Raw genomic sequence first — 14,677 nt, forward strand, 5'->3', positions numbered from 1 at the left:
AAGAGCTAGACTTATTTCCAACATACTTAAAGGCAATTTTAAATGTTCCTATTGCCAAAATATAAATAATATACGACAGAAATTTCAGACTTTCTCTGCCAGTGATAGGCACAACAGCCAGTCTTTTAAGCAGGCCTTGTCACACAGTTTTCTGAATATGCAGCTTCCTTTCACATAATATGTGAAGCAGAAATCTAAATCAAGGAAAATCTATTAAAGAAAGATCCCATTTGTTCAAATGATGTAGCTATCCTAACATCTATTCAGTATATGTCTTGTAGAAATTATAAAGTGCTATCCACAGATTGTCTTCTGAAAATCACAATCACTATATATGAGAGGGGTCTATTTGCAAAATAATTACAGTTTTGAAAAAAGAAGCCATAAGAGAGACATGTATCTCTCCCACATCATCACCGATCAGGCTTAGGATGTCCATCCTCTCATATATTTTTCAGTGATTTTTTTCCATTTTGCTGTTGATGTGAGTGATGTATTATAAGAGGGCACGTCATTATAAATCATATTGGAAAGTGTTTTCTGCTACTTTTGTGAAGAAGGTGGCTGGTATTTCACATGCAGTTCTAAGTATAGGAGAAAACAGTGTCAAAAATTCCTAGCTTCACTTTATTTCACTATTCTCCACATATAAAGAGACTTCATTCTTAGTAGGCCTGGATGAAACAGCTGATGGAGCTTACAGTGTTGTAGATAAAGGAGAGGTTGTTAGTGGAAACAAGGAGTCAAGGTGAAACAGAATCCCTTTCTCGTTGCCATCTGATGCATTTGTGATCTCCTTGTCTGCATTTTTTTTCTCTCCTCTCTGTCTCTTTAATAAAAGTCTTGCTGAAAGCTGTAAGAGACAAAGAGACATTCCATTTCAGAGATGGGGGTGGAATTGCCAGGGGTTTTTTTGCATGTGAGCATGACAGATGGAAAATGCTTCCAAGAGAAGTCTGTACAAGTGGCAGCCAAGTGTAAATGCACTTGGCAAACACAGGACAAAAAAAAATACCTCGGCCTCCTGCTTGAGAACTCCCTAACTTTGTACTTCTCCAAGCACATGACATACCTCTTTATTTTGATAATGTCTCATGGCAAGCCCAGATCTTACAATTTGAGCAGCACAAGGTGCACATGAGTCCCACAGGTAGCTTACTGCAGACCACCACTGACTGCCAGGGATGATTCCCCAGTTCCATACCCAGCCCAGGAGACACATGGAAATATATTGAAGTTTCTATTAAATAGAATAGATTTGGTTTCTTATTATTCATTTCCTGAAACATGGTTTAAACAGGTTCAAGACCTGGATATACATGCTCTGTTATTTTCCATAAAGTCTGAAACATTAATTCCAGTGCCTCTGGTTTCTTCCTTAGTCATAACGTAACCAGACACAGCGATCTTGATGACTTCTTGATAAGCTCAAAATTGTATTCACTGTTGATCCATCAAATTCCAGCCAGGATAAAAAGTTGTTGTTTTGTTTAAGTCCACCTCACCATGCACTGTCACAAAGAAAATGCAGTACCATAGTTTCACCTGAGATTCTGACATCCGAGTTTACACTGCTCAAGCATGTGGATTTTCTTTCTCCAAATACTAGTCATGGAGTAATTAGTGGTTTTCTTCTCATCTCCTAGTTGCCATTACAATGGCCAAGTCATCCTCTTCAACTTTATTTGCTCTCTTCCTCCTACTGTTTTTGTTTTCATGAAAGGGACCCTCTCCTCTTCTATCACATCCAAGTTACAAAGATACAAAGACATCAGATAGGTTTCATCTCCAGCTTCTTAGTTTTCAGTCTGGCTTCATGTTTTCTACCTGGTTTTCCTCCACTTTTGCCAAAGAAAAAGAAATATTCATCTCAAAGTCACAGTGTGACAGGCAGCACTGCCATGATCTGTGGGCAGTCAGACATAAAGCCAAAAGCAGCCCTTACTGGTTACAATCACTAAGTACTGACAGGAAAAGTTTTAGAATAATCTGAATTTGTCACTGTGCACTAAGGTAATTCTTTAATCTGATCCTGATCAGGAGGTCAGTAATCCAGTTTTAATTAGACAGACTTACTGCTCTTCACAGAAGTATCCTTTAACTGTTATCTCTTAGATAGATGCATGAAAATGCTTTTAGCTATGTCTAATCTAAATTTGTTTTTTTGTTATTCTTCCACTCAAAATAATTGCATTGGCACCTAGCAAATGCAAAAGAGGATATGCTGAAGAAGTTGGATGGAACATGAGAAACTATTATTCTGCATCCAATTTCCCATAATAGTTCCAAGAGCAGGCCAAGGAATAATGTCCAAAAAACCACCATAACTTACAGAAAGTGCAAGGCATTTTGGTAAGATTCCTATCTTGGTAATAAAATAGAACAGGAATATTTCTATAAAAACATATATCCCATGTAACATTGCCTCAAGAGAAAATAATCTACTTAAATTTTCAATATTTTTTTGAAAACCGGTTTGTGTTCTTGCCTTGGTGAGAAATCCTAATGGTGGGAAATTTCTTTTCAGTGGTTACAATATATTACACAGAAAATTAAGCATGGCCATTCTGGACAAAATAAAAAATATGTAAGCATCAGGTACTGTTCTGACAGTGGTCTAGACCATACACTGTAGGAAAAATTTAAGAATATAAAAATACCAGTTTACTACTCAATGATTTCTTGAAAGAGAAACTGTGTCTTTGTTTTTAACACTTTTCAGGTAATTTTATCCCATGAATGCATCCAGTTGCTTTTGAAATACAGCAGTTGATTTTTGAACTCAAAATTATATCAAATCTGATCCAGGAGCAATATCAAAACCCTGTTCATATACAAAAAACTAAAAAAATGTATCAAAGAAAGTACAACATAATGGCTTCTTCTACAAAATACATATATAAACTGAAATGGAAATTCAAAAATTAGTATCAGAGATGCTGGAAGAGAAAATTATATAGGACAGACAGTTCTAATGATCAGTATAATAGTTCCTTTTCCAGCCACGGATACTATTAGCGGACCATATTCTCCAAAAGAGAGACTCTTTTGTAAGGTGCAATCATATAAGAGATGTGGTTTTAATTACCAAGAAACAAAAAGACCTCAATTTTACATCTTGCCTGAAAAACAGCACATAGAATAATTATGCTCAGATAATTATTCATTATGGACTCAGCAATCTGACACCTACTGATTCACCCACATCATTTTTATTGTAGTGCCCACATTTTCCTTTGAGATGCCAATCTACAGGCTTGATTTCAACTTCATTAAGGCAATGGAAATGTTTAAGATAACTTTAAAGTAGTATACAGCAGAATTTGCACTTTAATGAAGCTCGGGGTTTAGTCAGAGTTCCCAAAATAAGTAAGGGTGGTAATTAAGCTCTACTTCACTGTGTCCTTATTCCCTAGTACATAGCAATAGCAAGGCTCCAAGAAGCAAGACCCGTGGGGGCGTGGTGGTGCTTCCGAAACTTTGCTTGGTTCTCTGTGACTGATTTGCTTGTCCACATCCTCTGTCCTGTTTATTTTGAAAGATGTGTCAAGACTAAAGCCCTGGGGGACATGGCTGCAGATCTGGCAACGATCCCTGGAATAGCCACTGGTGCACAAGGGAAGGAAAACAGGGACTGGACAGGAAATTAGAGTTGTTTTTATTAGCGCTTTATTCACCCCAATCCACCAAGCAATTCTTCTCATATGGATTTAATTACAAACTCAGAAGTAATTGAGGGAAAGTGCTAGACTTTGTTTCTTTAACGCATATCTAGGAAACAACCAGATACCTCAGGAAAGTTATTTATTATTGGTGCATAGAGTTAGCAGAGTTTTGCTCATGTTCCAAAACACCAGATGCCTGCAATTTTTAAGTGAATGTCTACAAGCATATTTACTATGCAGGATTACAATACTCCTGCAAGCAGATTTGAAATTTACATTCAGCATTTGAAAAGTCTACGAAAAATTTATCCTGAAATTTAGTAAGCAAACATATTACCACTCCCATTGTAAATTTGAATTAGTGCTACCAAGTTTTATATATTTGTACAGTTTAGTCAGAAATTCTCTACGCTCCCTCTCAGCAGAGTGAACAGGGAACAGCAAAACATGGTGTGGTTTAATTCATGCCAGGATGGAGACCTACACCAAAGACACTAGGCTCCGACAGCTACACGTGTTATCTCCACCAGTGATCAATGTGTAAATTGAAGTAATCTTCCTGTAGGTGCTTGTATTGAATAGCTCCTTCTATTCACATGCACTTCTACATATCTAAAAAAAATGTTTTTATTGACTTGGATTGTGTTCTAAATAGCTTTGATGCATAACAACTATTCTAGTCCACGCAGATTTCACTAGGCTTCTTTTGCAAATCCATTGAGTAGACAATACATCTTTTTAAGGGCCAGGAATGTTTTCCTTCTCAGATCACAGAAAGAAAACAATGTTTTGCTGATGTTGGAGAACATAACATTCAAGGAAATTTTCATGTCTATATTGAAGAGGAAGAAAAAAATAAGATAACCTTGGAATTTAACCATATTACTACAGAAAGAATTCAACAACACAGACCAGAACTTAGGAAGGACAAACATCCTTGTATAGATACATCTGAGGGTTAAACCTAACTCATTGTATCTTGGCTACTTCATTATCAAAATACATTTCCTTTTCTCTGAGATAAGAACAACTTCTCCTCCTTCTGTTATTCTCTAATGGTTATAATTGTCAATACTCTCTGCCCTTGTGATTATTCATTACAAAAAGAAAAAAAAATGGATAGAACCAGAAAATATAGTGTAGCACAACATTTTGGAGATTAATTTATTAAGGAGTACAGACACTCTACAAAGTAAATCACCATTTGTTTGTGTCATTACTATCGCAATTTAATACTTTGTAAAACTTAATGAGCTATTATTTGCACTCAGTATATTTGGGCCTAGGCCAAGGTCCAGGCTGCAGTGGCTTGCAAGTGTCACTCTGAGATTTGACAAGCATGCCATCCCACATGTTGGAGTGGTTGTGGTCATGCTGCTACTCAGCACTCTTCAAGCTCATGCTCATCCACATGCTATGAATTACAAAAAAGTGAAAAGATGGCATATAAAATAGATTTCATGGGTGGCAAGTGAATTTTGATGATTGAAACTGGTAACTCTGGTAGACTCTTGGGAAAGGATGGAGCTGGAAATAAAGATGCCCAAGCTAAGCAGATGTTTCTAACCAGGTTCATTCCAATTGGTCTGTGAGATACTGAAATATTGTATGAAAGAAATTGAGACGTACATGTAAAACATGTTAGTATTAATTATCAAGTAAGATTCTTTACCAAGTCATATCTTTAGCAATTCTTTACTTGAAAACACTTGTTATCTCAATAGAAACATGAAAAGGACGCTTAGAAGGGATTTCTTCTCTGCTTAGTCTGTCTATATATTTTTTCTGAATTGTCAAGTCAATTAATTTAAGCATGTTTATGAAGCCTATATCCTTTGTTTGAAACATTAGGAACTTGTTTTGAGTCCAAACTGGCACATTACAATTAGAGTCACAATTTTATTAAATGTTAATTTTCAAAAAGCAAACCCATTTTAGTAATATCTTGTTAGGAAGTTTGAAACTAAAACTTCTCTATCCACTCATAAAAATATTTAGTTAAACGATTTAAGTACCAAATCAAGAATTTTTAAGGTATTTTATAACAGGAAGCAGATATAGGATTTATTTTATTGTCTTTACATGTCTATCAGGTAGACACCTATACAGGTGTGTATGCATGAACAACTGTTCCTGTGCTCCCCTCAAGAGATAAAAGACAATTTAGGAGTGATTCAAGACATATTGTCTAAAAAAAAAAATTTAAGACTCACCTGCAGATATTGCCTTGTAGATCTCTAACTGTAATGACCCCAACACAAATCCCTTCATCCAGCCAGCACTGACACAGAGCAAGCTGGGCACTTGTGTCCCTTATTTTGTTTTTCCCTTATTTTAATTGTGTCTCTGAGACCATGACTCCACATGTTTCCACCCTCTTATGAGGGAACTGCATCACTTGGGCTCCCACTCAGAAACTGAGATAAGGGTCATGGCAGACTGCTTTGTAATGTCCGCTCATGACAAAGAAACTCAGAACAGCAAAGAACCCAGTCCATATATCATCCATATAGTCAAAGCATACGTTTGTATTTAATGCTGGTGAAAACAAGAATGTGTTTTTTACACAGTAGAAGGCTCTGAGTTTCTTCCAGAGATGTTTCTTGTCTACAGTATTAGTTAAATATTCATAAAGCTCTTTAACTGAGTATTTTGCTCTTTCAATGACTTGCTAATGTAAATGAAAAATCTGAGCTTCTCTCTTAACCTCATTCCATTTTTTTAGGGTTGCCTGCATTGCAGACTTCCAGCTTTTATTCAGGGTTTCTTAAAACTGATGTTTACGTAACTTACCAGCAAGTGAAGGACCAAAAAAATTCAAAGCACTTTGGAAACTATTTACCCTGACATTAGATTCAGCCTTTGCAAAAGATCCAGTCCTCAAATAATTGGGAAGAAGGATATAAAAATTAATTACATGGAAAAGTCATCCAAAGCTATTAATTCATCCCTTTTCCAGAAATATCCCAGATGCACAAAGAAAACCACATCTCTGTATAAATTCAGGAAAAAAAGACCAACAAGCCATCAGCCCAATAAGCATAGAAATCAATGCATATAGCCCATTTTCCTTGCACAGTGTGCTTCATTTTATAGCAACTGAGAGCTACATTTAGTACCCAGTAGAAATGTCAAATACTGATCATAACCAGTTCATAAGACCTTTGAGATTCACAGTAGCTGGCTGTGGCCAGCTTGTTTCAAATTAGATTAGTCCAACCTAATTTTCTATTCATGTTATGTACAGTTATTAGAGGTGGAAGGCTATCAGCTCAGGGCAGACAAACAAGACTCTGAGCTTCAGCCCTTGGTCTTCAAAAGAGCATGTGCAACTTCTGTCCTTTCCAGCTTCTAAATATCACACTAAGTGACGTAAGTGAATGTGCAAACATGCAGTAACTTTGGGAATATTAAAGCAGCCCTAGCCCACCATCCCAGCGAAATCTGTGTGTCTGTGACTAAATTGGTATTTATCATTTCCTGAGCTCCATGATGGCAGCCAGCCAGCAGATTGTGTACATTGAAATTAGAATAGATTGGGAGACAGGACTTTGTTCCAAATTGATCTGGATGACGACAGCAATTTTGAAGGCAGCTCCACATTTTTAAAGGTTCATTGTGTACACCTATAAAGGAGAGGGGAGAAACATTTAGGAAAATAACAGGAAGGAAAACTAATGCCAGGATATAATTTTTTTTTTGTTATTTTTAATTTTTTACAGCATTATTTTATTATCATCAACAGAGGAGCTAGAGCTTGCTAGCATCACATAGATAAATACAGGGAGCAGGAATGGAGAAAATGCTATTTCTAGTCATCTGTTTATTATTTAGTAATTTTTCCTACTGCAAGTGCTCTCTCTGAAAAGACCAAATGGTTTTGTCAATCATGTCAATTCTGGCATGGAAAAAAATATTACTGTTAATAGGAGTAATCCAGCTTTGCCATGTGGTTGAGGGGTCTTCCCTCATCAGTTTACCCTTAAGTTACTCTACTCCTTGAAAATAGTAGGTGGACTTACACCAGCTTAGTTTATTTTTTCCTGCAACATTCCATATTAACTGTATAAAGCAGAATATTTTAAGAAATGTATGTGTTAATTTTTGTTGCTCACACTCTTCTGTAAAATGATTTGTGAAGTGATAAGTCAAAATCAATAAAGATATCAAGGATCAACATTAATTTCATTAGCCTAGCAGAAGCACTGATAATTTTTTTATGCTTTGAATGTTCTCTAGAAGACAGACCAGGTACAGAATTCAACAGGCATAAGAGTTTTCAGTGTGCAACTGCTTAAAAAGATCTGATACAATGGAAAGAGTATAACTCATAGGATATACTTACTTTTAAATAACTATATAGGAACTGACCTTGTGGCACTATTTTTTCATTCCTTATGATTCAGTATGGAAGATGAGATAAAACTAAAGGGGATCATTTTCTTTTCACCAAGCACCAGAATTCCATGCATAAAGTCCTCAATGTTGTTCCCAAATTGCTCTCTTTACATAGTCTGGAGAGCCATCTGACCCAGCCCCATGATATAAGAGTTATGATGGTTAGAGAATGGCTGCTATTCTGAATGATGAACATACAGATTTTCACCTTTAGATTGGACCACCAATAAAAATACAGTACATGGTATATCTGAACCATACCCCAAGGACATCCTGAGAACTAGATTGACACCTATGACTAGCTGACTTGGACATATACTAGCCAAAAGCAACATACTCAGTTCACCTAGTGCTATATTTGGCCATCCTTTGATAGGACTTCTGATGAGTTATATCTTTCTTCAAATGTAAGAAAATTCTGTAGCCCTGGGTGTATTTAAGACACATTAAGTGTTTTTAGCATATAGCCTTCAGCTATAAAATTTTTATGCAGTCAGGGAAGAAGAAAATTTGGAGAAGGCTCTGTTCTCTTTATATCAATAACATTTATGTTTGGTGCCAAAGCAAACAGCCATTTCCATGGCTCTTTACTGTTGTCAGTGAGCACTTAGAAATTTTCAGTCAAAAGGATTGAGTGCTTCACCTCCTTCTCCTTCAGAGCACAAAAGAGCTGGCCTCTCATATTTAAAGCCATCCAAGGCATCCTCTAAACCTTTGGAACAATAATGTCAGGACCTAAGCAATTCAAAGGAAACAGCTTCCTCAAAACTAGAATCCTCTTTAGCATGGACAGCTGTGTCTTGGTGGAGTGCAGCTTGCCCTCCTCCTTGTAGCACACAAATGTTCATTCCTTTTGATCTGAGTCCCCTTGCAGCTGCTCAGCAGAAGAACTAGGGGCTCCTAAAGGATGATGTGATACAGCTCTGAGCTTTATTAATGCCTGGCCTGACTTGTCCCAGTTTCTAGAAATGATCTGGCTAGTTTGAAAGCAGCAGTACAGCAGGACACAATATCCCTTTTCTCTGTCTTTCTTGTGTCCATGCTAAGCCATAAATCTCAGTGGACCTCTGACTCAGCTGAGATACTCAGAAGAGGAATTTCTTACAGACTTGGCAGAAACATAAAATCCTGTTGAGGGGACATAACAGACTCTTCTGTGAGCAGATGGGGTTTGTGCACAAAAAAAAAAAAGCCCTCAAGACAACAGTGTTTTAAACAGATGCCTTCCACAGAGTCCTATAGAATCAAGGAAGGCAGAATCAAAAACTGACTTGTTCTAAAGCTTTGTAGTGTTACTGTTAGGATATTTTAAAACAGAGATTTACAGGTAGAGACCTAACTACACGATTGAGTGCCTGTTAGGCTGCTACAACACTCACTTCTCACAGAGACAGAGTTTGCTGCCTACTGCAGATGGAGTCCCTTTTCTTCTGTTCTGTGACTTCGAGCCATATTGGCTTACTGTGTAACACCACAGATAGAGAAGGGAGAAGAAAAAAGGCTTTAAATAGCAAGTCTTCTCTCATAAGCCGCTGAGCTTTCTTTACAGCAAAATAGCTGAATGGCACATACACATTTTCAGGAATCCAGCCCATCTGTTTTCTTCCTTTCTTTCTTTTGTAGGAACCTGAACATGTATAGTTCCAAAATATTCGCTGCATTCCACAAGGACTTGGTGGGTGCCACACCACATTCCAAGTGGTGAATGATAAGGTACTGATAATGGTGAGTACCTCTCTTCCTTGTCTGGTAACAAGAAAACAGTGTTAACTTTAGTCTCTCTAAGCTAAATATGTCCCACTTACTTCTGGTAGATGGAATATGATGAAGACATACCGCAGGACCACCAATAAGAAAAAAATTCTTATTTATAGTACAACTCACTACTGGCAAGTTAGAATTTAACAATCATACTGTCAGTACCTTCAACATAGCGGTCTTCTTTGGTGGGCTGGCCTGGCTTTCATCTGTTCTGTCTGGTAAAGACCATCAAGCACATTTTTATCTTTCTTTAAAGCAGCATTTGCATTCCAATACCTGTAACACTTTTATTAAGCACGCTTAACTACTCTGTCAATTTTTACAAGTGGTCTGTGAAGCTTGGAGTGCATGATTTTGTTGCAGACATCAAGAAGAAACGCAGGAGCGGAATATTCCAAAGTATATTTTTTTTGTTTTCTATTACTGTGTGGTTGTTGAAATAAATAAGGATTATATGATGCTAATGTCTGTTACTTCCTTTAATAATTTCTGAATCCACTGCTGATTTTCTACCAGCTTTGGCATATGGCAAAATATTCCAAGCATATTAAATTCTCAGAAAGATATTGAAAGTTGAGAAACTCAATGACAGTCTCACAGAGGAAAAGGTTAAAATGAGATTTCATACTTCATTTTTCATAATAGATGTTTACTATGACCTCAACTTTAACACAAAAATCCATAGGACAACAGGTTTGAATACTACTGATGCTTACCAACTTGGCCTCAATGGTGTAAGAGAAATCTGCATTTTTATGTACAAAATGGCATCTATAGGAAGGGGAGCATTGTCTCACTTACCCCTGCATAAGATTTTTGTGCTTGTTTGAATTAAGTGAACAGCAGAATAAAAAAAAATCTCTGTTGTGTTATGTAGCTTCCACTTGACTTTGGCTTTCATGAACAATACTTTAAGCAGCCCTAAATTACTTATCAGCTAAGTGATTTCTGAGTACTTACATGCATCTTAAGCTGCTTTTACAGATTTTGAACAACAAAATAAATACCCATTGGAAGAGCTGGAGTAAAATGCAAAATAAAGATGGCAGCCAATTAAATTTTGCAAACAACCCCTACCATAGGATCCCTTAAATAAATATTACCCTTTTTTCTGCACTCAAACTTTCCATTGGCTCACTGAATTTTTTATTCAAAACTATTTTAATGATCTTTTTTTTTAATAATCTGTGACATAAAGTGGTTTACTGTGGACATCAGATATTCAAAACCTAAATTACATTGCAGTTTTATTGTACGGATGATACACATCCTTGGCTACCTCATTCCTCTCCCTTGAGAATGATCTCATTACCACCTCCATGGTACTTGCTGAGTGCATATATATATATTTTTATATATATATATATATATATATATATATATATATATATGTATATATATCTTAGGATGTTTTCAGATTTTTTAGGAATTTTACTAGATCAAAAATGTTTTTAATTTAAAATTTGATGATCAAATGTATCTCTCAACATCTGCTTGAAAGAAACTGCATCTAAGAAGTTTTGTAAATGTAGGTGGGAAACAAATCCCACACAATGTGCAAGGACAATAAAACAGCAGAAACTTTCACTTTGATAATATGTGAATTTATTTATGGACCCTTTTACAGTAACCAGGTCACACAACATGTTTAAACAACTTCTTAAAGCTGTTCTTCAAATAATAAAAGTTTAATATGGGAAAACATAGTTTATTCAATCCCTTGTTCATCAATCTGAAATCCTTTTGATAGCTCTCTGTTCCTCACTCCCTTCAGAGCTTGTGCTGTTCTCCTTGTTGATGGCTTCCTTCAAATATTAGCCTAGGTATCCTTTGATGCAAGATTACACAATGGCAGGAGATACAAAATCTGAAGTGTTACGTGAAGATATATATTAGTTTTTCATTATAAAGTTTCCTCCCTTTGAAGTTCTAAGGAAACTACAATTTCCTTTCTCCTGCTCTAAGATATATATATATATTCACACACAGTTAAATATATCTCCCATAACAATTCATTTCCTAGGCCTAACCAATATTTAGGTGCAGTTCAAAGAGTGCCTTTGATCTGCACACAGTTCCTAAAAAAAATCTTTTTCTTTCCATTGAGGTGATGAGGAATCCAACCAAAAAATGGCTTCCTGCATCTAATTAACTGAGACCATGTAACACTTTCAAGCAATACCTTATTAACATTTGCATTTGAAAAGTCCACATCAGTAATTATTTGCATAAAGTAGAATACTGTGCTTGGTTAGACCGATAGAGGAGGGAGTTTTAAATTCGTGAATTGACTCCAATACTGTACATCAAATAAAACCTTGTTTACCATTCTGTATCAGATTACACTCCACAACAGTAGTGACTACGCTTGGGAGCCAGCCATTTATCATGTTAAAAACAAGGACTTTTGAGGCCAATGATCTACAGTAGCTCTATATAAAAAGCGGTTGTATTTTTATGCCTTTGCTAAGTTTTGTGGTTAAGTGGCTCACCTCATAAGCACTATCCAGTGTAAGCCATACAGAGTGAGTATTTATGCAAAACATCCCACTGAATTTAGTGAGGCTATTCGTGTATGCTCTCAAAAATGAAAGTGTGCTTCATACAGCATAGCCCTCAGCGTGTGTCTGAGACTGCACAGAGCTCAAAACGCAGTGGCCCTGCAATCTGCTGGCTGAGGCTTGCGGGGGAGACAAGCAGCGAGCAGTAAATTAGAACAGCGACTCAGAGCTGTGCCATCATCACTTACAAGTACTTATAAATTGTTTATCCTCCCCCTTCATGCTGTAGCTATAGGCTTTCTTGTTCCTACATCTGCTAAATATGACTGCTCTGCTTACTTACCAATCTCCCAGGAAGGCAGCAAGGCTCACTTACAGCTTACATCACATGCCAAGGGGTAAAGCACCAGCTTTGTACTGAGCACTGTCATCTCTCTTAATTTTGATTGCTTTCTTTTTACCTGAATTTAATCAGATGACAGGCAAACATGGGTTTAAGAGCAACGTAACAAAGCTAAATTTTCCCTTCTCTGTGGATGTGAGTATAACAAAATAGAAATGCAGGAGAGGCATAAGATGCTCTTATAGGGCTTGGGTTTTATTCACATATCCCCTTTGGCTTCTCATCACAGCACTCTCCTTTGGCTTGCCACAAGACACCCATTTCCAGAAGCAGCTTCACAGAACAGTGGCAAATGAGAGCAGAGCATGATAATTCACCAATAAGCCAGTCACCTGAAGTGACATGTTTTGTTTTACAGGTAAATAAAGTGCTGGTCTGGTTTCAGACCATGCCACTTAGTCACTGTCACTGCAATAACTGGCAGTAGCTGCTGCCCAGGGCCACTGCCGTGTCTTCACCTCCTTGTGGAGGTGGCAGCCCAGATCAGCTATGGATCAGCATTATCCTACCACCTGGTTAACAAGAATAAATAGGAACAAAAGAAAACAAAAACTTGTTCTTATAGACTCCTTTTCATCTAATGAGCACACCGTGCTTTTCAGTGCATGATATTCATAGTGTCCCCATGGCAATTTGATCGTCTAAGATGTAGAACAGATGGGCTAAGTCAGTCCAGCTAAAGGGCAAAATTAGGATCCATGTTACCTTTATTCACAGCCCTCTGCTTTGACCACTAGATGATGTCGATACTTTGAGGTTATATGAAAGACACATTTGTTTCCAGGCAATATCACAGAGATAGCTCCTTTCTTTAAAATCGACTGCAATTGAAATCCTACAATAAACTCCATTTAATATATTGCCAAACAGACATATAGCTTCAAATTCAGTCTGTGAAGTCTCATCTTTTTAAGAGCAGAAACCCTTCTGTCACTGAGAAAGACCTGAAAAGCTCCTGCAGTCTCATAGGGAGTATTAACCACTGATGAGGATCTGTCTTAATACACAAGAGAACAAGGGTCAGAGTAGTTCGACAAGAAGCATGAGGGCTTAGCAGTAGGAAAAATCCTTCTAAAAGCTTAGGGTATAAACATGATTAGAAGGGAAATTTATAATTTTGCCCAGCAAATTTCAAGCAAGCCAGCCAAGCTGAATGAGTATTTTAATGATGTTTTCTCTTGCTACCAAGGATACTGTGCCAGAAGCCCTCAGACCTGCCTGCAGCCATATTACTATACTTGCAAACCATACTGCCCCAAAGACGGTGCAGTCTATTTCTGTCACAGATTAAGTGACCTCTGCACTTTTTGCATCTAGCTGTGGAGAAAGCTCCAGGTGGAGGAATGTTCATCCCTTGGTTAAGCTAAACCTTTGTTTGCTGTGTTCACATGAATAACTTATAGGGCCTTGGCATCATGAAAGCAGCACTGACACAGTTGACATGACAGCACTATAGACTGAATCCCGATCTGCCCTCAGAGGAGAAGATGGGATGTTTGCTCGTTTCACATTTCACCAAGTTGGGCTGTTCAACTATTTATAAGATGAATAGAAATTTCCACTACTTCAGCTGACACACCTGCCTTTACCTAGCAACTGCTCAAAGGGAGCCAGCTGAGACAGAGGAGGCTTTGAGAGGCACAGTCCAGAGGCAAGCCTGCTGCAGCTACTCCTGCCAGCCCTCTCTGTGCCACCAGCTCTGGCCTCTTGGCAAGACAGCAGCCCTTTCCACTCACCTCAAAAGCTATTTATACCCAGAGCAGCTCAGGAGAGGAAGAGCCTTCCTGTGCAGCTTTCCCTGGGCAGTGAGTGGCGTGAGAGCAGCAGGGAGCTCTGCAGGGACCTCAGGGTACAGCATGGGGAAACTGCCCTGCCTAGCTTGGAGTGACCACCATGGTGACGTGAAGCAACCTTCCCATGGACCTACCATCTGCCCTGCTGTAACGCAG

General features: G+C 37.7%; 1 long non-coding RNA gene across 5 annotated transcripts in view; it reads right to left on the minus strand.

Moving 5' to 3' along the window:
• LOC111933506 (uncharacterized) overlaps positions 1 to 14,677 on the minus strand; it is a 271,070-nt gene that overhangs the window by 197,901 nt on the left and 58,492 nt on the right. For 3 of the 5 annotated variants that reach the window (XR_015286486.1, XR_002866752.2, XR_015286485.1), the window contains exon 2: positions 702 to 853. The exons of the other annotated variants lie outside the window; for them this stretch is intronic. This is a non-coding gene — a long non-coding RNA (uncharacterized LOC111933506). The remainder of the gene's footprint in view (positions 1 to 701; positions 854 to 14,677) is intronic. 5 annotated transcript variants of the gene reach the window in all.

The sequence above is a fragment of the Cyanistes caeruleus genome, chromosome 4 (assembly GCF_971803275.1).
Source record: "Cyanistes caeruleus chromosome 4, bCyaCae1.hap1.1, whole genome shotgun sequence".
Lineage (NCBI taxonomy): Eukaryota > Metazoa > Chordata > Aves > Passeriformes > Paridae > Cyanistes > Cyanistes caeruleus.